A 22,850-nucleotide genomic window follows, 5' to 3' on the forward strand; every position below is an offset into this window, starting at 1 on the left:
GACCCAAGAGAGCTGTAACTTAGCTTACAGTGCCCTCTTGTGTCATGTTGCACGAAAGCCGCAACATGATAAAAGAAACTACGGGAAACAGCGTTCCCCGGTACTGACTGTCTTCAGGGCATGTCAGTTTCCCCGTAAGAAAGGGGCGAAAGCCCAGAGGAGTGCGGCAGAAGGCTACACTTCTCTGGCAAAGTCAAGAACAAGGTGAAAAACAACAGCAAAAGGTTTAGGGGTTGCCACATGGAAGGAAAATTACCTACAATTACGAAATCTTTGCTAACACTCGCCCCTCACAGACTGTGGACAGGGGGAACTAATCCACCCCTGGATGAGTCTCTTGTTCAGGTCGGTTAAACATTCTGGACAACCCATCAGATTGCTATGTTGGACACCTGGCCTATGCTCAATAGTGAAGTCAAATCCTTGTAGACTTATGGACCACCTAAGCAACTTTGGATTCTCCCCCTTCATGTTCATTAGCCACTTTAAGGGCTTATGGTCAGTTTGCACAGTGAAGTGGGTCCCATAGATGTAGGGCCTCAGCTTCCTTAGGGCCCACACAACAGAGAAACATTCTTTCTCTACCGTGGACAATCTGAGCTCTCTGTCCTTAAGCTGGCGGCTAATAAAACCAATAGGGTGTTCCTTACCCTTCTCATCTTGTAACGCTCACCTGATTCCCGCAGAGGCGCCGGTCTTGACTGGGTGAATGCCGTATCTTCAAAGGTGATGAGTAACACACGGTTGGCTCTTTGGGCTGGACCTCTGTGCACTGTATGTCTGACTCGAAGAGTAAGATGTCTGCAGATAGAAAATATGGGATTAATGAACTGGGGTTATTGGATGCCTCTCTCCTCTTCCCTTTCTCTTCTCCTGTAGAACCCCAAAGGTTAACGCCCTCACCTTAGGTAAGTGAACGCCGAGCTCTCCATCTGCCTTGGGGCAGGGTGCCGTAACCAGTTTCTTCACTGGATAAGGGTGCAGGCCTCTTGACCTCAGAGGACTGCTGTCCGACGTTAACTGCACGAACGGTAAGTTCTGGGCACTTCAAATGTCTTAAAAGTCTTTTGTAATGATATCTCTTGTTTTGCAGGGTTCCGGCGATGGCGGATGGCGGGCTGATGAGAGTTGAGGATCGAACCCGCGTGAGGAATAGAAGCGCCTGGAAGCACGTAAGTAAGCGCTTGTAGCCTGCTTCACGATGCGCACTAACTGTCCCTTTTATCTTGCAGGTACAAGTTCGGAGCTTTAGAGAAGCTGAAGGGTGCTGGAATACCCACTGGATTCGGCGTGGGAAGGAGTAATGGCACGTGAGTAATAAAGTTGCCCAATGTCTTTAAACGCACCTTCTTTTGTCTTTCAGATGCGGGATGCAGCGCCGAAGGCCTCCGGAGCATGCGAAGAGTAGGTAAGCCTTTGTCTTTCAGATGCCGGAATGCAGCGCGAGGCGTTGGTGACAGCCGATGGACCAGGTAAGAGATGCGCTGCCACTGAAGACCGTCGTGCTAACCTGTTCTTTCTTTGTCTTTACAGGTGCTGCTGAAGACTGGATTCCAGGATGGTAAGCCTTTGTTCCCTTAGGCCCAAGATCAGAAGCAGAAGACACGATGAGCGTTCTGCTGCAGAGAATGCAGAATAACGCAAAGCAAGATTCATCCATCGGGTGTGGTTCAAATAGCCTCCTGTAGTGCTTAGGTGTCTCCTTCCACAGCCACGCCTAGGTAAGAAAAGAGTTCCTGCTTTCCAGAAGAGTTCCAGTGTTCTGAACCTAGGGAGTGGCTCCTGCCCCACCCAACAGGAAAAGTAGTCCCAAACAGAAGAGGATCAGGGGTTCAACTGGCAGGTAAGTAAGCAGCATGGTCTGCTGCAGATAAGTCCACCCAAGCATTATGAGCCCGGCGCTTGCAGCGCTGGGACTGGGCATCTTTATGAGCCTGGTGCCACTGGCGCCAGGACAGGGTCCAAAAGGTCCCAATTGGGACTGGCTGGCACTCGGAACCGGGGTTATGGGTTTGCTTCCAAGGGAGTCGGGCAAGTCCTGATCTTTTGGAAGCAGAGATCATGACAGCACCCCCCCTCAAGGCCCCTCCCAAACCGGGCTTCTCCGGGGGTTTGGGCTTGTTAGGAAATGTTCGATGAAATCTTTTGATTAGACGAGGCGCGTGGACATATTCTGCAGATTCCCACGATCTTTCTTGGGGACCGTAGCCTTTCCAGTCAATCAGGTAAAATAGTTAAGATTTGGAGATCTTGGAATCCAGGATGCTTTTGACTTCAAACTCGAGTTCTCCATCAACTAGAATAGGTTTTGGAGATGTAGTTAGTCGGGTTTGAGGTTGCACGGGTTTTAATAGAGAGACGTGGAAGACCGGATGTATCTTCATGTGAGGGGGCAAGTCCAACTTGACCGCTACTGGATTTACTATGGTAGTGATGGAATAGGGACCAAGGTATCTTGGGTTGAATGTGCGTGGTCCTTTTAGAGGTAGATATTTGGTGGATAACCAGACTTGATCTCCTACTTGATATTGGGGGGCTTCCTTCCGATGTTGGTCTGCTCCTTTCTTGTATTGATCTTTAGCCCTTTGAAGGTGAGAAACGGCTTCCTTAAAGGCTTGGGTGATTGTAGAATGCAGGTGGTCTACTGCTGGTGTTCCAAGATCTTGGAGTGGATCCAACTCCGAGGTTCGAGGGTGACTACCGTATAAAAGAAAAAACGGGGTCTTCCCAGTTCCCGAGTGGACAGAGTTATTGTAGGCATATTCGGCTATCCAAAGGATATCTTTCCAAGTTTTTTCAGTTTGTTGTAGCATGCAGCGCAAATACTGTTCCAGAGTTTGATTGGTCCTCTCGGTTTGTCCGTCGGTTTGAGGGTGGTGGCTGGTCGAAAGTCTCACATCAATTTGAGCCGACCGACAGCAACTTCGCCAAAAATGAGAAATAAATTGACTACCTCGATCCGAAATTAGAACTGAAGGAAAACCGTGCAGTCGGACGATGTTTTCGAGAAATTCTCGGGCCAGAGTTGCTGCTGTTGGTAAGCCTTTGAGTGGAATGAAATGCGCCATCTTGGAGAATAGGTCCACGATTACTAGGATCGTATTGTATCCGGAGCATGGAGGTAGATCGGTGATGAAGTCCATAGAAAGCGTATGCCAAGGCCGAGGCGGGATGTCAATAGGGCGTAAGAGGCCGGCTAGTTTTTCCTTTTGACTCTTGTGTTGGGCGCATACTCCACAGGACATTATAAAGTCTCTGATATCTTTTTTCCAAAACGGCCACCAGAAGTAGCGCTTGATCTTTTCCGAGGTCTTGGTCATACCGGGATGTCCTTCCATTAAAGATTACCTTTTTTTGTAAATCTGTGCTGGGCAGGTATAACCGTTCTTGGAAATATAATAGGTTGTCCTTCACCGTAAAGTCCTTTCCCTGCAGATGCCAATTCTGTATGTCTGCTGGAGTTACCAGTAGCCTGGCTTTATCCTTAACTTCCTCTATGGATTGTGTGGCGATTACACCTAGAATTCTTTGTTCGGGAATGATAGGTACAGGTTTAGGATTGATCAAATGTTCTTCCACTCCCATCCGAGAAAGGGCATCAGCTTTACCGTTTTTTGTACCAGGTCGATAGGTAATTATGAAGTCAAACTCGGCAAAGAATAGTGCCCAACGGAGTTTGAGCTTTTGCGGTTTTCAAATATTGCAGGTTTTGGTGATCTGTAATCACAGTAACGGTGTGTCGGGCCCCCAGAAGATAATTCCGCCAAGCCTTAAAGGCGGACTTGATAGCTAGAAGTTCCTTATCAGTAATAGTGTAATTGATTTCAGGAGGCGAGAATTTGCGGGACCAAAATGCCACGGGATGCAACTGATTGGTTACTGGGTCCTTTTGTGATAGAACTGCCCCCATGGCAAGGCTCGAAGCATCGGTTTCAACGATGTAGGGGAGTTCTGGGCGAGGATGTTTTAAGATCGGTGCAGAGATAAATCTAGTCTTCAAATTCTGGAAAGCTTGTTCCGCCTCGGTAGACCATTCAAAACGTTTGTTTTTCTTTAACAGGGCGGTGATGGGCTGGACTATTCGAGAGAATTCGGGGATAAACCTGCGGTAAAAGTTAGTGAAGCCTAACATGCTTTGAACACCTTTTACGGAGGATGGCGATGGCCATTTGAGAATTGCATCGACCTTCTTTGAATCCATACGCACTCCGCTAGGTGATAATATGAATCCCAAGAATTCAACTTCAGTCACGTTGAAAACACATTTTTCCAACTTAGCGAAAAGTTTGTGTTGACGCAATCTCTCGAGGACCATTTTCACGTGTTTCCGATGTTCAGTTTCCGATGAAGAATAAATGAGGATGTCGTCAATGTAAACAACAACACACACATCTATGAGCTCTCTGAGGACATCGTTCATAAAATATTGAAAGGCGGCCGGGGCATTGCAAAGTCCGAAGGGCATGACCTGATATTCAAATAGCCCATACTTGGTGCGGAAGGCCGTCTTCCATTCATCGCCCTCTTTTACTCGTACCAAGTGGTAGGCTCCTCTAAGATCCAGCTTTGTATATATGCATGCTTTTCTGACTTGGTCCAGGAGTTCAGGGATCAAAGGTAACGGATATCTATTCTTAACGGTGATCTGGTTCAGGGCGCGATAATCTATACAAGTTCTAAGGTCCCCTTCTTTTTTTGGAACGAAGAACAAAGCTGAGGAAGCAGGGGACTTGGAAGGACGAATAAACCCATTCGCTAGGTATTGATCCAGGTATTGTCGGAGGTGAAGATTCTCAGGCTCGGTGAGGGCATAAATTCTACTACAAGGAGGAGTAGATCCAGGTATCAGGTCTATCTGGCAGTCATAAGACCTATGAGGAGGTAGAGAGTTAGCCTGATCCTTCCAGAAAACATCTTGGAATTCTAGGTATTCAGGAGGTAACTGGGGAGCCTCCGAGGAAATTGCTGCCAGTGCAACACCAGGTCGAGGGTGACAAGTAGAGACACATTCTGGAAACTGAACCGTTCTTGCTCGCCAATCGATCTGAGGATTGTGCTTCTCTAACCAAGGAATTCCTAGAATAATCTGGAACTGAGGGGCCTTGATCACATCGAACACGATCTTCTCATGGTGTCCATCTTGACTTACTAGCGTCACTTCTTGGGTGGTATGCGTTACTGGTCCGGAGGCTATCTCCGTACCATCCACCGTAGTAATGACGTCCTTTACAGCCTTTGGACAAAGAGTCAGATTCATCCTCAAAACCATTTCATGATCCACATAATTGCCGATGGCACCGCTGTCGACGTAAGCTTCAATCGCATGTAATCGATCCGGATGTTCAGGGCTAATGAGGACCATAGGTATCACGAAATGCGAGGTCACGGAACTGGTTTTAACGCTCGCCAAGAGGACTTCTATTCTTGTCGGGCGAGGTCGTTTCCCTGCTCAGAGTTTGTGACCCTGGTAACTGCAGCTCCTACTGCCTTCTTGGCTGGTTTCATCGGACAGTCTCGAAGAAAGTGCCCCGAGTTTCCTCAATAGAGGCATAATTGCAGCTGTTTTCTCCTTTCCCGCTCCTTTTGTGTTAGTGGTCCTTTCAGGCCCCCTATTTGCATGGGTTCCCCGGAGTCTACTCCTTTGGTAGGACTTGGTGGTTTGGAAAATACTCGAGCATCAAACTTGGAACGATCGGCCTTCCTGTTCTGCAGTCTGTGGTCAATTTGAACGACTAAGTCAATATAGTCCGAACAGTCTTGCGGGGGATTCACTACTTGGGCTAACACATCTTTGAGCTCTCCACGTAGACCTCTATAAAACAGCGTAATCCTTTTGTCCTCAGGCCATCGAGTTTCCACTATCAGTCTGTTGAAAGACGCAATATAAGCCAAAAGGTCTTGATTACCCTGTCGCAATGAAAGGAGCTCATTGTCCAAGGCCTGCCCCTGTGAATGTCTTGCAAACAGTTTTTCCATACTGAGCTGAAAAGCTTGAAAATCATGGAGAACCGGATCATCTTGATTAACTAGAGGGATCGACCAGTCTGCCGCATTGCCACTAAGGTACGAAAGCACAAAAGCTACCTTAGCTTGATCAGTTGGAAAGGCTGTTGGCCGGCATAAGAAGTGCAACCGGCACTGATTAATAAATACTGCAAACCTCTTTGGGTCACCAGAAAATCGTTCGGGCGGAGCCAGAGGTACATTCCCAGGTAGGTTGATCTGCACTGGGCTCGTAGAGGATGTTGAAGGAAGATTTGCCCCTGATGCGGGTAACGGAGTTTGTCCGGCTTGTGACTGTAGCAATTGTCTAGCGAGATCGTCTGTTCGCTTCTTAGATCATTCGTTTCCTGACGGGCTGCATGCACTTCTGCTCTTAGTTCCCCAAGTAACTGGGCTAGCTGGTCGGTATCTGAGGTTCCCATAGCGCCTGGGTGGGAGTTTTGCGGTAGGCTTTGCGTTCTGTAACGCTCACCTGATTCCCGCAGAGGTGCCGGTCTTGACTGGGTGAATGCCGTATCTTCAAAGGTGATGTGTAACACACGGTTGGCTCTTTGGGCTGGACCTCTGTGCACTGTATGTCTGACTCGAAGAGTAAGATGTCTGCAGATAGAAAATATGGGATTAATGAACTGGGGTTATTGGGTGCCTCTCTCCTCTTCTCCTCTTCCCTTTCTCTTCTCCTGTAGAACCCCAAAGGTTAACGCCCTCACCTTAGGTAAGTGAACGCCGAGCTCTCCATCTGCCTCGGGGCAGGGTGCCGTAACCAGTTTCTTCACTGGATAAGGGTGCAGGCCTCTTGACCTCAGAGGACTGCTGTCCGTCGTTAACTGCACGAACGGTAAGTTCTGGGCACTTCAAATGTCTTAAAAGTCTTTTGTAATGATATCTCTTGTTTTGCAGGGTTCCGGCGATGGCGGATGGCGGGCTGATGAGAGTTGAGGATCGAACCCGCGTGAGGAATAGAAGCGCCTGGAAGCACGTAAGTAAGCGCTTGTAGCCTGCTTCACGATGCGCACTAACTGTCCCTTTTATCTTGTAGGTACAAGTTCGGAGCTTTAGAGAAGCTGAAGGGTGCTGGAATACCCACTGGATTCGGCGTGGGAAGGAGTAATGGCACGTGAGTAATAAAGTTGCCCAATGTCTTTAAACGCACCTTCTTTTGTCTTTCAGATGCGGGATGCAGCGCCGAAGGCCTCCGGAGCATGCGAAGAGTAGGTAAGCCTTTGTCTTTCAGATGCCAGAATGCAGCGCGAGGCGTTGGTGACAGCCGATGGACCAGGTAAGAGATGCGCTGCCACTGAAGACCGTAGTGCTAACCTGTTCTTTCTTTGTCTTTACAGGTGCTGCTGAAGACTGGATTCCAGGATGGTAAGCCTTTGCTCCCTTAGGCCCAGGATCAGAAGCAGAAGACACGATGAGCGTTCTGCTGCAGAGAATGCAGAATAACACAAAGCAAGATTCATCCATCGGGTGTGGTTTAAATAGCCTCCTGTAGTGCTTAGGTGTCTCCTTCCACAGCCACGCCTAGGTAAGAAAAGAGTTCCTGCTTTCCAGAAGAGTTCCAGTGTTCTGAACCTAGGGAGTGGCTCCTGCCTCACCCAAGAGGAAAAGTAGTCCCAAACAGAAGAGGATCAGGGGTTCAACTGGCAGGTAAGTAAGCAGCATGGTCTGCTGCAGGTAAGTCCACCCAAGCATTATGAGCCCGGCGCTTCCAGCGCTGGGACTGGGCATCTTTATGAGCCTGGTGCCACTGGCGCCAGGACAGGGTCCAAAAGGTCCCAATTGGGACTGGCTGGCACTCGGAACCGGGGTTATGGGTCTGCTTCCCAGGGAGTCGGGCAAGTCCTGATCTTTTGGAAGCAGAGATTATGACACATCTACTTGTGATAGTACAGCTCCTATCCCAGTGTCAGAGGCGTCCGTCTGCACGATAAAAGGTCTTTGATAATCAGGGGCCCGTCAGGACAGGGGCCTGGCACAAGGAGTCTTTTAAGCCATTGAAGGACTTCTCACACTCGTCGGTCCAAGTTACCTTCTTGGGTTTCTTCGGAGTTGTGTGGGCAGTCAGAGGGGCAGCTATGGTGCCATAGTCTGCCACAAAATTGCGGTAATACCCCGTGAGTCCTAAGAAGGCTCTCACTTGGGTTTGCGTAGTGGGGGTAGGCCAGTCTTGTACTGCTTGTACTTTACTGGGAAGAGGCTGTATCCTCCCTCCACCTACTTCATGTCCAAGGTAAACCACTGAGCCTTGTCCAATCTGGCATTTACTAGCCTTTATGGTCAGGTGTGCTTTCTGAAGAGCCTGGAGCACAATCTCGAGGTGTTTCACATGGTCTTCCCAGGTGGCACTGAAAACTGCTATATCGTCCAGATATGCAAGACAGAATTCGTCCAACCCATTCAACACATGATTCACAAGCCTCTGGAAAGTGGCAGGTGCATTCTTCAACCCGAACGGCATTACCCGGAATTGGTAAAGGCCGTCTGGAGTAGAAAATGATGTCTTCTCCTTGGCATGTTCTGCTAAAGCTATTTGCCAATAGCCAGCAGTGAGGTCAAACGTGCTGAGGTACTTGGAGGCACCCAAAGTATCCACCAGCTCATCTGTTCGAGGCAAGGGGTGTGCATCTGTCTTGGTGACAGCATTCAGAGCCCTGTAATCCACGCAGAACCTCAATTCAGAAGTGCCTGCCTTTGGAACCAAAACCACAGGGCTGGACCAAGGACTACTAGAGGGTTCAATCACCCCAAGGTCTAACATCTTGTTGACCTCGGTCTTAATATGAGACCGTACTTTGTCTGACATCCTGTATCCCCTATTTTTGGTAGGTACACTGTCTCCTGTGTCAATGTTATGTTTGCACCAAGGTGTCAAACCAGGCGACTGTGAAAACAGGGGGGAAAACTGCCTAAGCAAACTTTTCACCTCAGCCTGCTGATCAGAAGTCAGGTGAGGGGCCACTCGGACACCCTCAAAGGAGCTATCTGAAGGACCGCTTTGGAACAGGTCGGGGAGAGGTTCAGACTCCTCTTCCTCAACATCTGAAGCCAGTAGCAGTGCTGCGATTTCGACTCTTGGGACGAAAGCCTTCAGCCTATTCATGTGAAACACTTTTGGAGCCTGTCCAGGCCTTCCAAGGTCCACTAAATAGTTAACCTCACCCAGGGGCTCCACCACTGTGTAAGGGCCTGACCATTTGTCCTGTAAAGCTCGAGGCCTTATGGGATTCATGATCAGGACTTGCTGACCAGGTGTAAAGTTGATGAGGGAAGCTTTCTGGTCGTACCAATGTTTCACCAGCGCTTGTCCTGCTTTCAATTTATCACTAGCCAAGCCCATCAGAAGTACCATCCGTTTTCTGAGCCCTAGCACATAATCAACTACGTTGGCAGTAACAGGGGGAGTGGGCATCTCCCATCCCTCTTTGACGATGGCTAAGGGTCCCCGTATGGGATGACCGAAAAGAAGTTCGAAGGGGCTGAAGCCAACACCCTCCTGTGGTACCTCTCGGTAGGCAAACAGTAAGCATGGTAAAAGAAGATCCCATTTTCTTCTCTGAGGTTCCTCCAGAGCCCCAATCATGCTCATTAACGGTCTGTTGAAACGTTCCACCAGACCATTGGTCTGGGGGTGGTATGCAGAAGAGAACTTGTAGGTGAACCCACATTCTTTCCACATAGCCTGCATATACTTCGACATAAAGTTGCTGCCACGATCCGACACAACTTCTTTAGGGAAGCCAACCCTAGTAAATATGCCAACTAAAGCTTTTGCAACTGACTTGGCAGTTACAGTTTTCAATGGGATGGCCTCAGGATATCTGGTTGCATGGTCGACCAGCACCAGGATAAACCTATTGCCCGAGGATGTTTGCGGGTGAAGGGGACCAACGATGTCGATCCCTACCCTTTCAAATGGTACCCCCACAACTGGGAGCGGCACCAACGGAGCCTGGATTGTCGCGCCAACCTTACCAGACAACTGGCAAGAGGCACAACTCCTGCAGTGACTTTCTACTTGCACCCCCATCTTGGGCCAGTAGAAGTGCATGGATAACCTTTGCTTGGTCCTCTTCATACCAAGGTGACCAGCAAGGGGAACTTCATGCGCCAACTGCAGGAGGAAGGGCCTAACAGCAAGGGGAACCACCAACCTCCTATGGTCTCCTTCTGTAGACTCTGTGGGCTCACTATACAGGAGTCCACCTTCCCAATAAATCCTATGCGTCCCAGGAGGTTCACCCTCAAGCTGGGAGCAGGCCTGTCTCCTTAGGCCTTCCAGAGATGGGCACTCACGTTGGCCTTTACTGAATTCGTCCCTATCAGGACCTCCTTCAACTAACAAGTCTTTTAGTTCAGGATGATCATTGGGGTCAAATACTTCAGGCATCGCCACCTCCTCGTCAGGCCCGGGCGATTGACCAACTTCCTCCACCGCAGTGGTAGGCGTGCTCGGGGGAATATTCTCTTTCCCTCATCTTGACTTGTCGACTCCTTTCGCCTTGGGTTTCCCCTTTGGCTGGGGCAGCGGATTGGTCTTGGCCAATGCTGCCTGTGCTTGAGACCGTGTGTAGGGTCTTTCGGCAGTGTCTCCTACGAGCCCTAAAGCTCTGAGATCATTTCCTAACAAGAACTTTCCCGGGACGTTTCTCTGAATGCTCACTGGAATCCTGACTGCTGTACCATTTAAAGTAAGATTTACAGGTATTACTGGGAACATACGGAGTGGGCCGTCAGCCAACCTAGTGGGCATCAGAGTAGCTCTGCCAACTTCCTCTGAGTCTACCAAGGTAGAATCCACTACAGTGCGAGTGCACCCACTATCCCTAAGAGCTGGAGTATCTACTCCATTGATCAGCACACTGTCTTTAAAGTAGTGCTTGGTATTATCCGGAATCCTAGCATAAGCCTCTGCGACTTTAGGCTCCCAGGAACCCAGGGACACTAAAACTACCACATCCTCTATCCTGCTGGGAAATGAGTCTGAGGAGAAGGATGCTCCTGTAATCTCTTCTTCCTCGTAGGAGGAGAAGGCCAGATTAGCGGAGTGGACCCATAAAGGTCTAACCTTACACCGGGGATCCCCCTTCACATGGTCAGTTGCTCCAAAAGGAAAACAAGATCCATTGGGTCTGTTTACATAGGGAGGCTTATTGTAACCAAAGTTCTGTTTCGGAGGCTGACCTCCACTACCCTGTGAGTTCTCTTGTGTCTTACCCTTATTTTTCTTTATGTGGCCCTTATGAGAAGAAGATTTATCAGATTCCCCACCCTCCTTATCTTTGGACTTTTTCCCTTCCTCCTGCTTACCAGGATGAGTTTTGTCCTTATGGGACACTCGATGTGACACCCATAAGTCTACTGCAATGGCCAGCTTCTGAGGATCTATCTCCTTCGAATCGGCCAAATGCTGCTTAAGCTCCGGGCAAGAAGATGCAAAAATGTGTTCCAGCATGACAAGATTTATCATGCCTTCGAAGGTAGAAACCTTATAACCTTCAACCCAGCCAGTTAAGTTTTTCAAGGACTCAGTGACATAAGATACCCAAGTACCACCTTCCTTTTTCTTATACTCTCTGAAACGTTTCAAATATTGGGCCGAAGTCTTCCCAAACTTTAAAATGAGAGTTTGCTTTAACATTGCGAAATCAGCTCGCTCAGCCTTCGACATTTCCATAATGGCACTACAGCCAGAATGGGGCAGTCTGCTGAGTAACCAGGCAATCTTATCAGCATTGTCAACTTGTTGAACTTCGCATGCATACTCAAACGCATTCAGCCAGTCCATAATGTCATTCCTTTCTTCATACACACTGAGCAGATCTTTCGGAAACCGTGGATGAGAGGAAGCCCCAGACCCATGTGCAGGACCCTTGGACCCATTTGCAAACTGAAGCTTGGCCAGTTCCAACTGGTGATCACTGTCTTTTTGTTTTTCTGCCTGTTCGATTTTTAGTTTGGCTATGCTGAATTCAAGCTCCTGCTGCCTAAACCGCAGCTCTTGCTTCTTGAATTCAAGCATAGCCTCCCCATCAGCACTGGCAGAGGAAACATTAGACATCTCGTTCTCCCTGTCCTCGTGGTTGCGATGGATCAGTGGAGCGGCAGAACCGTTGGTTCTACCAGTGAGAGCAGCCCCACCTCCTTCCGCACTGTCCTCAGAAGTTATAGCGTCAAGCTGCGCTTCTTCCCACGCCACGATTCTTTGGATCATTTCCAATTTCGTGCCTTGAGAGGAAACACCTCTCTCCGCACACATCTTTTTCAATGTTTCTGATTTGGAAGCATTTAAAGTTAACAAGGTATTTGTTTCCATACTGTTAGATAGGACTATGGCCTTTTTAAAGTTATACTCAACAATTCACTACGTGTCCTGGTTGGAATAACCTGAAATGCCTTAGTTCGTGCGCAACACTGGGTACCTTCAGTCGTATCCCACCGCTGTACACCAATTTGTTAAGACGGATTTCTGAACTCTGTCCTGGTGGCGCAGAAGTTCAGAAGGCCAACCTAATTACTTGGAACAGGGTAACCTCTGGACGAGCCAGACCAATCAAGGTAGCGATCGCAGCGGTCAAGACTAGGTCTCAAGAGGGGTGAGGGTGACTGAATGCCCGCAATGAGCACACAAAGCAAGATCACTTACAAACTACTCCAAACAGTTGTTATATTAAAAATATATACACATTTATTTCAAGGCCTTTAAAACAATGACCGTAGCGAGAAAATCACAATATAACGATAGTAAACCAACACATACCATATCAACACAGTATATATACAAATACAACCAGTCTCAAGCGTTATATGCACGAAATGTGTAGTCCACCTAAAAGGGAGGGAAAACAGGCAGTGCGAAATAATGCTTAGACCCAGTTCACCTTCAGAGGCACCTAACTAGATGGAAGTCCGAGCCCTGCGAAGAGTGGAGCCTTGTGCTCAAAAGTACCTGCACGCGCTGGTGCCAACGGGCAAAAGGAGAAGCTCTTCGAGGGAAATCAGGCAGTTCAGTTTAGTGCACAAAAGAAGAAGAACAAGTTCCGCGACTCAAGCGCAGCCTCCACAGTGGGCAGAAGCAGAGCGCGAGTATGGAAAAGGGTGCTGTTTGACACAGCGGGGAAAAGCAATGGGCTCCTGCAGGAGGGCGGCCAGATCCTAGCTATGCTACTCACCGGTCCCCGATGCAAGCAGACCGAGGCTTCTCCGCGTCCATTTCAGTAGCTGGCAGGTTCAGAAGAGCAGGGAATGCCTCGTCGTTGTGTTGAGTAAAAAGACATCCCAATCGAAGAAACCCGCACAGTTTGTTACCACAGCAGAGCAACGGAGCGGCCGTGTGTATCTGAGCCAAATGTACACTACTCACTTCAGACATGGGAGCGCAAAGTGTACGAAGCGTGTGAGAGTGACAAGGGCTCGAAATACTACACAACCTGGCGGCGGTTACACAGCAAGACTCCCGTGTAAGCTGTTCAGTCAGCTGGATGGCCCAGAGACGCTTCCGAAGGCTTACTGGCAGGAGATGGTGAAGATGCCGAGAATAGCTGTTCCCGCTACTCCAAGGGTTGAAGTACCAGTACAGGCCTTCTGGTTTGATCAAAGGTGAAAAGGGTTTCACAAGGCGACAGCAGTGCAGAGGAGAAGTCCTTCAGCGGGTCACCAGCGATTCCTCGGTCCAGCCTCTTGGTTGCAGGATACTTGGCTCCTGTATTCCTTCGTTCGTGAGAACTCAGGAGATCGGCATGGTAGTGGTGTTTCCAGCCCCCTCTTATCCACGGTTCTCTTCGCGCCAAAACGGAGGGGACCCAATGGGAGATCCGCTCATCAACACTCACACCATTCGTGGACCAATCACGGACCATGGTGGTCCCAAGCATTCACACCACCCTAGACTCTCTGGCACCCAGGATGTGTATTGGGACCAGACGTCCCAGCCCACATCCTGGAGGCACACACAAGACATGTAGAAGCCCGCGAAAGCATCCGTGTTTCACGGGAAAGTACATGCCCAAATAAGGAAGGCCCCGGGTCGTCTCGACCTGGGGAATGTGAAGGGAGCAAGACGGTCAGCGGACAGGACAAAGGAGCCTCGTGGTCTGGCCATTTTGGGAGCCAGGCCACCATTTTGGGTTAAGCGCGAGAAACGCGCTTAGAACGCCAAAAGGAGCTCAAAACACAAGAAACGATCGCTGCCACCATTCCCGTCCCTGAATCACTTGCACCGATCAGATACAATCCTAAACGAGTATCTAGGGCCTGTAGAAGGCTAGAGACCCAAGAGAGCTGTAACTTAGCTTACAGTGCCCTCTTGTGTCATGTTGCACGAAAGCCGCAACATGATAAAAGAAACTACGGGAAACAGCGTTCCCCGGTACTGACTGTCTTAAGGGCATGTCAGTTTCCCCGTAAGAAAGGAGCGAAAGCCCAGAGGAGTGCGGCAGAAGGCTGCACTTCTCTGGCAAAGTCAAGAACAAGGTGAAAAACAACAGCAAAAAGTTTAGGGGTTGCCACATGGAAGGAAAATTACCTACAATTACGAAATCTTTCCTAACAGCCGCATAGCGCACTGAGGAGAGAAAAGGTGCCCCCCGCCCCTATCGAGAGGTAAGACCCCTAAGAAGCTTCACTCCCTCCTAGCTTACTGCAGGGACCATGTTGTATGATTTGGTCCTCAAAACAGTTTACTTTTCTTTATAATAACTACCCATTCCGCTGTTATTCAATTTTCATTTACATGTATGTTTCGTAGGCTGATGGGCGGATGCATGAATGTACGAATTAATTATCTGATATAGTTCGACTCCACGAACTGAATGCTTTGTGGCGCTTCTTGGTAGAAGGAGCATGTGTGTGGAGGAGTGTAACAGTTTTTAGGGACTGCAATGGCTTAAATTGCACATTCTGCAAAATCAGGGGCCGGACCAGGCAACAAGTTGCTTTCAACTTTGCATGCAAGTGCAACACATTTGTTGTACTTCTTGCAAAGTTGAAAGCAAAAACTACCTTTCTCTCCCTCCATTTCCTCCTACCCCTCCCTCCTCTTCCCCCTCCGAACCTTCTTTCGGACTCGAGTGACGAGTCTTTGATGAATTGTTAAGCAATACGTCCAACCAGTCCCCCGCCCCCCCGGTCCCAGGCCACCCAGCAGCAGCCCGCCCCAGGCCGGCCCGGCGGTGTCTGTGTTACATTTAGCAACACAACATTAGCATTTAGCAGCAAGCTACAATACAGGCAGCATAAGCATAGATAGCAAAGGTAGCACTTTTTGTCAATTGTCTAGAGACAATTGACAAAAGTGCTACCTAACTGCCCGCTAACACACACGGCCGCCTGGCCCAGGCTGACTGGCGCCACGTCGGCCCAGGCCCCCAAATGCCCTGCAATTATTTCCGAGGGGCAGAGCCTGCGCTGCGGCAGGGAGCTGCCCCCCCCCAAACAGTGGCCGCGGCCCGAATGAATGAAGCTGAAGAAGCATATGTTGACCTTTGAAAAATAATTCAATCAAAGCAAGGTAACCCCTCAGGGGTCGCAAGAGATTGGCAGAGGTCGCTAGCCAATCAGCAGAGGTCGCTCGCGCGACCTCTGGCGACCCCCAAATGACGTCCCTGGTAGTGTATGCAGGAGTGTGCCAACCAGCAAGAAAGAAGTGTGCGGATCTCTTACTGTTAAACAGAGCAGAGAAGTTGAGATGCAGGTACATGTCAATGCAGCTGAGGGCAAATGGGGCAGATAAGTGAGGGAGGTTTGGACACATAGCTCTAAAGTAAAGTTGAATAAGAAAGTATTCAAGTAATGAGATTTGCAACTGCGTTTCACGTCTGACTCGGTCATGCTTTGCCATTTTAAAATATCATGATAAAACGTATTTGAGTGGCGTTTTGTTTGCTATTTATACCTAACCATGACAGTGTGTGCAGCAACGGGGGCGGAGGGGGGCCTAAGCCAAAATGTGCTTGCTGAGGAGGATTGTCGAAAGTGGCCCATACAGGGCTTATGGACTGCTGGATTCAGCACCCATCAGTCAGAAGCCTGCCCATTATTTACAACAATGAGATGAGCCCATGCAGATCCTGTTTTGACCTTTCCTTGCTTTCAATGCCAAGCTGGTCTGGCCATAGATTTACATAATTACATTACTTGCCTAGCACTGTGTTTACAAGCACATTAAAACATGTTTTAATTGCAAATTATCATATTTGTTCTGCCGTGCACACAGCATTCAATGTGCTGGAAAAATGGATTGTGGAATGGCCTTTTTTCAGTAAACTGGTAAGATAGCTCAGCAGGTTAAGCGCTCACTGCAGGCGATCTCTGCGTGATCTGCAAGTCACAGGTTCAAACCTTGGCAAGATTTAATCAGCATTTCACCCTTCTTTGGTTGTTAAAATGAATGCCAATTTTGATTATGTACAAATGTTCAATGTAAAGCGTGTTGGATAAAAAAACGATGTCGATAAAAAGTTATTATTATTCACTAGGTTATTAATAACTGACAGGGACAGGATAACATAAGGTATTTGGAGTATGTCTTGAAATAATGTTAGAAGTAGAAACTTTCCTAGTAAACTCCAGTTGTGTCATGACATTTACAATGAATAGTCCTGCTTGTAAATTCATATAACTTTACATGGTACTTTTATGTATAACTAGCAAAAAGTGGCCGTACTCCGCACAGTTTCTGTAGACTGATATAACACGCACCTGACTTGTTGAAAATCAATGATCCTATAGGTCCCTGTTGTGAGTCGCCTTTGAACGTCAATGGTCCTGTAGGTCCCTGTTCTGAGTCGCTTATTGTTTGATATGCTTTGCACTCTGAAATTGAGTGCACTGAGAATCGGTGCATGTGGCTGGCTTACATACCCCAGAGCAGAAGTAGAGGGGAGGTGATAGTTGGCCTGCTGCAGCATAATGGGGCCTTCTTTGCGCTCTCCCCACCTGTTGCCTCACCCTGGCATGGTTCAGTGTGTTGTAGTGCAGATATCTCTGAAACGGTGCATCGTATGGCCTTAAAACATGGTTTTCCAGGTCCTGTGGGGACCATAGAGTTTTGTTTATGGAATCCAGATGCTTGCAATGAGCTCTATCCGGTCCTTCAATGACCACCTGGATGTTTCTCCACTTCCAGGCAACCGCATCATGAGTGCAGGGGCTAAAATCCAAGGAACGGGTTGATGTGTCCACACTTAATGTAGCCAGTGCTGTCCAGGGTGGGGGGAGTCCTAACAGGTAACTGTGCAAAGTTTGGTGCAGATTGGTGGAACGGTGTGGAATTGTAAGAGGAACAAACAAACACACAAGTTAGAAGCCCACTAACAAAATTCTTTTGACTTGTATATATATATAGAAAATAATTATGGGTTATGGATTGCAGAATTACATGGGCTGTAAGTCAGAACTATGTTTCTGCATACAACTTAAACAACAATTAAAAACTGATGTTAGTTGATGAAGATTATCAATAGTTAAAATGACTAGCTGAAGTCGGCACCACCCTTTCCTTACTCACCAGCTATTACTCATGCAGGCTGAATTGTGTTGCCGAAGAGAAACATTGGCAGTTAAGTGGATTCATCCTTTGGAGCCGGGTACACACCCATTCATCAAAATGGACTGACATACAAGAATTTCTGTAAGGCCACATAATTTGAAGTTACACCTTGTGATATTGATGTACAGTCCATATGCCAACTAGTCTATCGTTCTTAACGTAAATCATGTGTAAAAGTAGAGGCATTTGTAGCATTGAATTACTAGAAAAAGCGAACTCAATAAAAAAAACAACATCTCACTTAGCTACTTTTTGCCTATCGCTGACTTACAGTGGAGATGTTGCTATATGTTGTTACAGCAAGTCCAGCATCAAAAGGGGGCCATCTTTGTAAATATTGACTGGTCAGGTTACTTGAATATTCTTAGGGCACAACCAGCGAGAATGAGGGCAGCATTAACATACATTGCTGAGTCGCACCTCATGATTTTATTTGGACACAAGCAACACTGACAGAGGGAAGCTCTGACATATATGTGAGACATGCCTCATGATATTCCTTGGGCACAAGCAGCAGGAACATCTGTTTTACAATGCTCCTATGCATGTTTGAGTCTCTCGTGCTTTGTTTTAGCACAAGATACTGTTGGTGGTCTGACATCTAGTGGAGTATTTCATATCTTCTCCTACAAAACTGATGATAAATGATATGGCTTTTTACCCAATTCTTCTACAATGTATACTATAAAACGAAACATGTTTACCAATTATGCCCCTCAAAAAATCCCAACACTTGAAGTAATCCAAAACCCCTAAACTGATGATTACAGGCTCTCCTGGTGCACTGGCATTTAGGACCTGTAACATTAACAATTCACCATCCATCACCGCTGCCTGCCTTTTGAGTCATGCAGGTATTCAGACTGGTGTTCGAACAGCACTCCTGGCTGCACTATCCTTCCCATTTGAGGGTGCAGAACCGTGTTGCAATATTCTTATTATGACTTTTCACACTTCATTACATCTCATGGTTGAGATTTCAGACAGTTTTGAATTACGCTGTTTGTTGTCTGACTTTTATCTAGGCTGGTTCTTCTCTCTTTCAAGAATTCCTCCCTACAAAAAAACAATGGTGGCGGGCTCCACCACAGTCCAAATAGCAAAGCAGCCCTGATGATTGCATATTTGCATATAAAAATGTAACTGATTGTGTATTCATTATTAATGCATTCACATATTTAAACAGCCTCTTGTGTGGAAAGCTATAGAAACATATAAGTTGTCGAAGAATTCTGAACTCTATTTCAATTCTGAATATATATAGGCTTCAACAATGGCAGGGGTGCATACAAGAAAAATTATAAGGGAAGACTTATTTCGGTCCATTTCAATTATAACGTCTGAGGGGAAGGGCTAACACACGGTGAAATACCTCCCCTTATAACCTAGGAGAATATATTGGACCAATTAAAGCAAAAAAGAGGATTATGGGTGTGTAAGCATATGAAAGGAACCTAATAGAAGCTCCATCGAATCCTAAATTACCACATCAGATAATGCTGCAAAAAAGCAAAAATGATAAAGAATTAATCCTGTTTGGCAATTGCAAGTATTTTGATAGAGCCCTGTTTACAAGCTATGTTACTAGAGGGTGACAGGTCCTGTAAATGAAACATTGCAGTGATATATTTAAATAGATTGCCGCCGAAACGATAATTGTGGCAGGCATAGTCTTTGACAGTAACCAATCATTCGTTAAAACCCTGAGTTTTTATAGAGTGTAAAGTACATCTGGGTTTGAGAGTATTGTGTCCAAAGCGACTCACAGATTTTTCAGGATTTATGGACTTTTTGACCTCTGAAAACCATAGTTTATATAAAAGGAAACTTCTAGATAGAATATTCTAACCCTCTAAGTTATTTCCTCTTCTACATTCCCAGAAAATAATGTAAATGTAATTAATCCATGTCATTATTCTATATAACATTGTGCAGAGAAGAAAGGATTCTGCTTTAAGTGGATTCCTAACTGTGCAAGTAAAGCTTATTGTCTGGTTCCATTTCTATTTCAAGGTCATGATCTCATACTTGTGTAATCCTTCAACACATCAAAATATAATGTTCTCTAAAATAAAAGTGTCTACTCTTAACCCCTGGCCTGCAGACAACGTAGCCAAATTATTCATATTAAACATTATTGTATCTATGTCCAAGCTAGAAATTAATGTCCAACTTTTCAGAGCTCAATCTTCCCTGGATAGAAAAGTCATATATTAACTCATAGTTTCTGCTGTTGCATACACTTGTTTGCAGTGTCAAATAAAACGAATTGAATTATATTGTGTTGCATTTGATTATAAAAATGTGTTTTTATTTTTTAAATGTAATGGCAATGACATTTTTTATGTTCATATTGGAGATGATTTAATTTGTTTGCCTATAATAGGTATGCAGATTTGCTTTATATATCTGGGTGTCTGTGTGCATTTGAATGTAAACATTAGTTAAGTAATAGCAGGAATGTTGTGTTTCTTTTCTGTATCGAAGCTGCTTCTATTTATGTGGAATATTGTGGGTGACTTCACCAGCATTCAATTTAGGGGACCACCTTACATTTCTTGATTCATTCTTTTGAATAAACAGAATATTAGACTGTCTCTTGTCCTAAATGTTGGGGTAAAAGTGGGAAGGAGGTGGTGTTAAAACAGATACATTTCTCCATCAAGGAACAAAAAACTAGAAATTGAGATGTAATCATTAAACACATGGTCACTCTGGCCGGGATGTGGAAGCTACAATGTCACTGATATCGACAAACAGATGCATTGAGTAACACATATTTTTTGCAAGATCACACATACATGTGAAGTTGCATTGGCTGCTAAATTGATGGTGTTCGCTGGATAATTTCATAAAGAATACAGGTTGTTTTTGAAATAAGACAAATAATAGCACAGTATTTTTGAGGAAATAAGAAACAAACTGAAAGTGTCTATGGAAGCCAACGATTGCTTAGAAGTAGACATTTTGAATATTAATGGTATCCATTATCAGTGTTTACAGAAAAATGACAAATTAAAGAGAAAATGTAATGATCACACCAGTCAGACACATGCATTACTAGATGATATTGTGATTAAGGATGCAAGGCAGAGAAAGCCAGAGAAAGCCAAGAAATATCTGCAAAACTCATAAAGGTTGTGGATTGGCAAGCTGAATTCGATCAGCTGCAACAGAATATGAAGATAATTTAACAGCAGAGAGCACAGCGATCTCAAGAAAATAAATTGCTATTTAAGAAATACATCAACTCACTTTACAACTGACACAAGTACAGACACAAGGAGATCCAGGAGTTGAAGAATTGAAGAGAACGGACCATTGAATGAGAAGCCAAATAATGAAGGATTTTGATAGTGCAGTATTGCAAACTGAACTAGAGAAAGAGTTAGCTTGTTGTCAATCTATAAACCAAGAGACAGTGAATGAAATACATGTTTGTCAGGAAGAAAAAGATTCTTAAAAACCACAAAAGGATCACTGAACTCTACAACCTAAGCGATGGACTCTGGTCTGTCGAGTCTGATTGAATCTAGGGATCAATCTAGGGATCAGGTAGTACAATGTAAACAGCAATTGATAATTAAGATTGGATTATAATGCCAAATTAAGACAAGAAATTAAAGAAAATAAATTCAGTTCTAAATCAGTACCTAAAGTTCAGAGATAAAATCAGTTTCATGTAAGAAAGATGACACTCCTATTCCTGAGACTATGGGCCTCATTACGGGTCTGGGGGTAACCATGCCGGTGCTACTGGTAGGTTGTGGCTAGACGTCATAATGATTTTCCATTGCCTGAATTCCTGGTAACACCGGGGGATTACAACCCCGGCGGTCTGGGAAGTCAGGCGCCAGCAAATGGTAAGTCCCCATTCCTATGGGAATGTGGACCAAGGAAGCACCGGCAACATTAATAACGGTGCCAGTGCTTCGGTGAAAACTTTGCGGGCTGGTGCTGTTCCGCCGGCACCCGCCCGCAGATTTGTAATATGCCAGTCCAGAAACAACGGTGCCGATAACCTTACCAGCACCATTGTTTCCGGACCGGTATAGTTGTAATGAGGCACTGCATCTCTACTAGATATTCCCTGAGAAACACTAGTAGATCTGGTACGCCTAGTCATAGCCAAGACCTAGGGTGTCCTGAAACACCATGATCCCTTCTGAAACACCACAAAAGATGCACAAATCATACTTTGAGGACTATCTGGACCTTCAGGTGATAGGAGCCTCCTCCTATCACCTGAAGGTCCAGATAGTCCTCAAAGTATGTCAGGAGTGGACAGGGTAGACATATGAGTACTGCCGAACAGTGAATCAGTGAGGAAATGTATCAAAATAATTTGTTAGAAGAAGCATTACAACAAATAATACAACAACAAGACCTATTAGCCCACCTGGCCAGCCATGGAAAGCAAGGAATTCTCCCAAGAAAAAGTATTTGAAAAAAACCTTTCTGCAACAGAGACTATAAGGGAAACCCAGAACCCCTATGTAGACAGGGAAAAATCAATTCTGAGCAGCCATACCATATTCTACAATCCAGTGGAAGAGACATGAGGGACACCAACCAGAAGAACAAAGAACAGAAGAACAATGGACAGAAGAACCGTCCTATATGTACATTAAAGAGAGGCCCCCCTTTACCATACATATAGGAAACCTTCTGGCAGTCGTTGTGACAGGGAGGATAGAGATGGAAGCAGGCAGCGGATGGCAAGTAGGGGCCCTGACTTTGATGAGGGAAATTAGACTCAGGTACAGAAGACACAGAAAAAGAAAACCACAATTATTAAAGTAAAAGTAAAGAAACCCCAATCCAACAGATTAAGACCATAAAAACGTTTTGACTCCTTATAACAAAAATGCAAAATATTCTGTTAGAAACATGTACAATTGTCGAAACATATGATGGCATCATTTAGATTGAACAATGACTAAAACAATGTTGGCTGGCACGATATTGAGTTATACCGTGACCCTTTCACCGCTCATCTTTATTTCATCACGCTGCAATTAATTTTCATTTTTTGGTACGTCTATTCGTTTAGTTTCCAGTTAGTAGATTTGCTAATTATTTATTTGTTTGATTTTTTATACAGACCTTTTCCTCCCTTTTTTATTCATTTTCAGACATAGCGTGTTGTGCATGGTTTTCTGAATATCGACAATAGTTATTCCCTCTTAACACTTTGTATGCTTGAGATTGGAAACAGTAATCTACACTGATACGTATATATTTCTTTTCTATCATTTCTTACTCTATTCAATATTCATGTTTCTATCACAACCCACGG

This window comes from Ambystoma mexicanum, chromosome 7q, assembly GCF_040938575.1.
Source record: "Ambystoma mexicanum isolate Mex_15411 chromosome 7q, UKY_AmexF1_1, whole genome shotgun sequence".
Lineage (NCBI taxonomy): Eukaryota > Metazoa > Chordata > Amphibia > Caudata > Ambystomatidae > Ambystoma > Ambystoma mexicanum.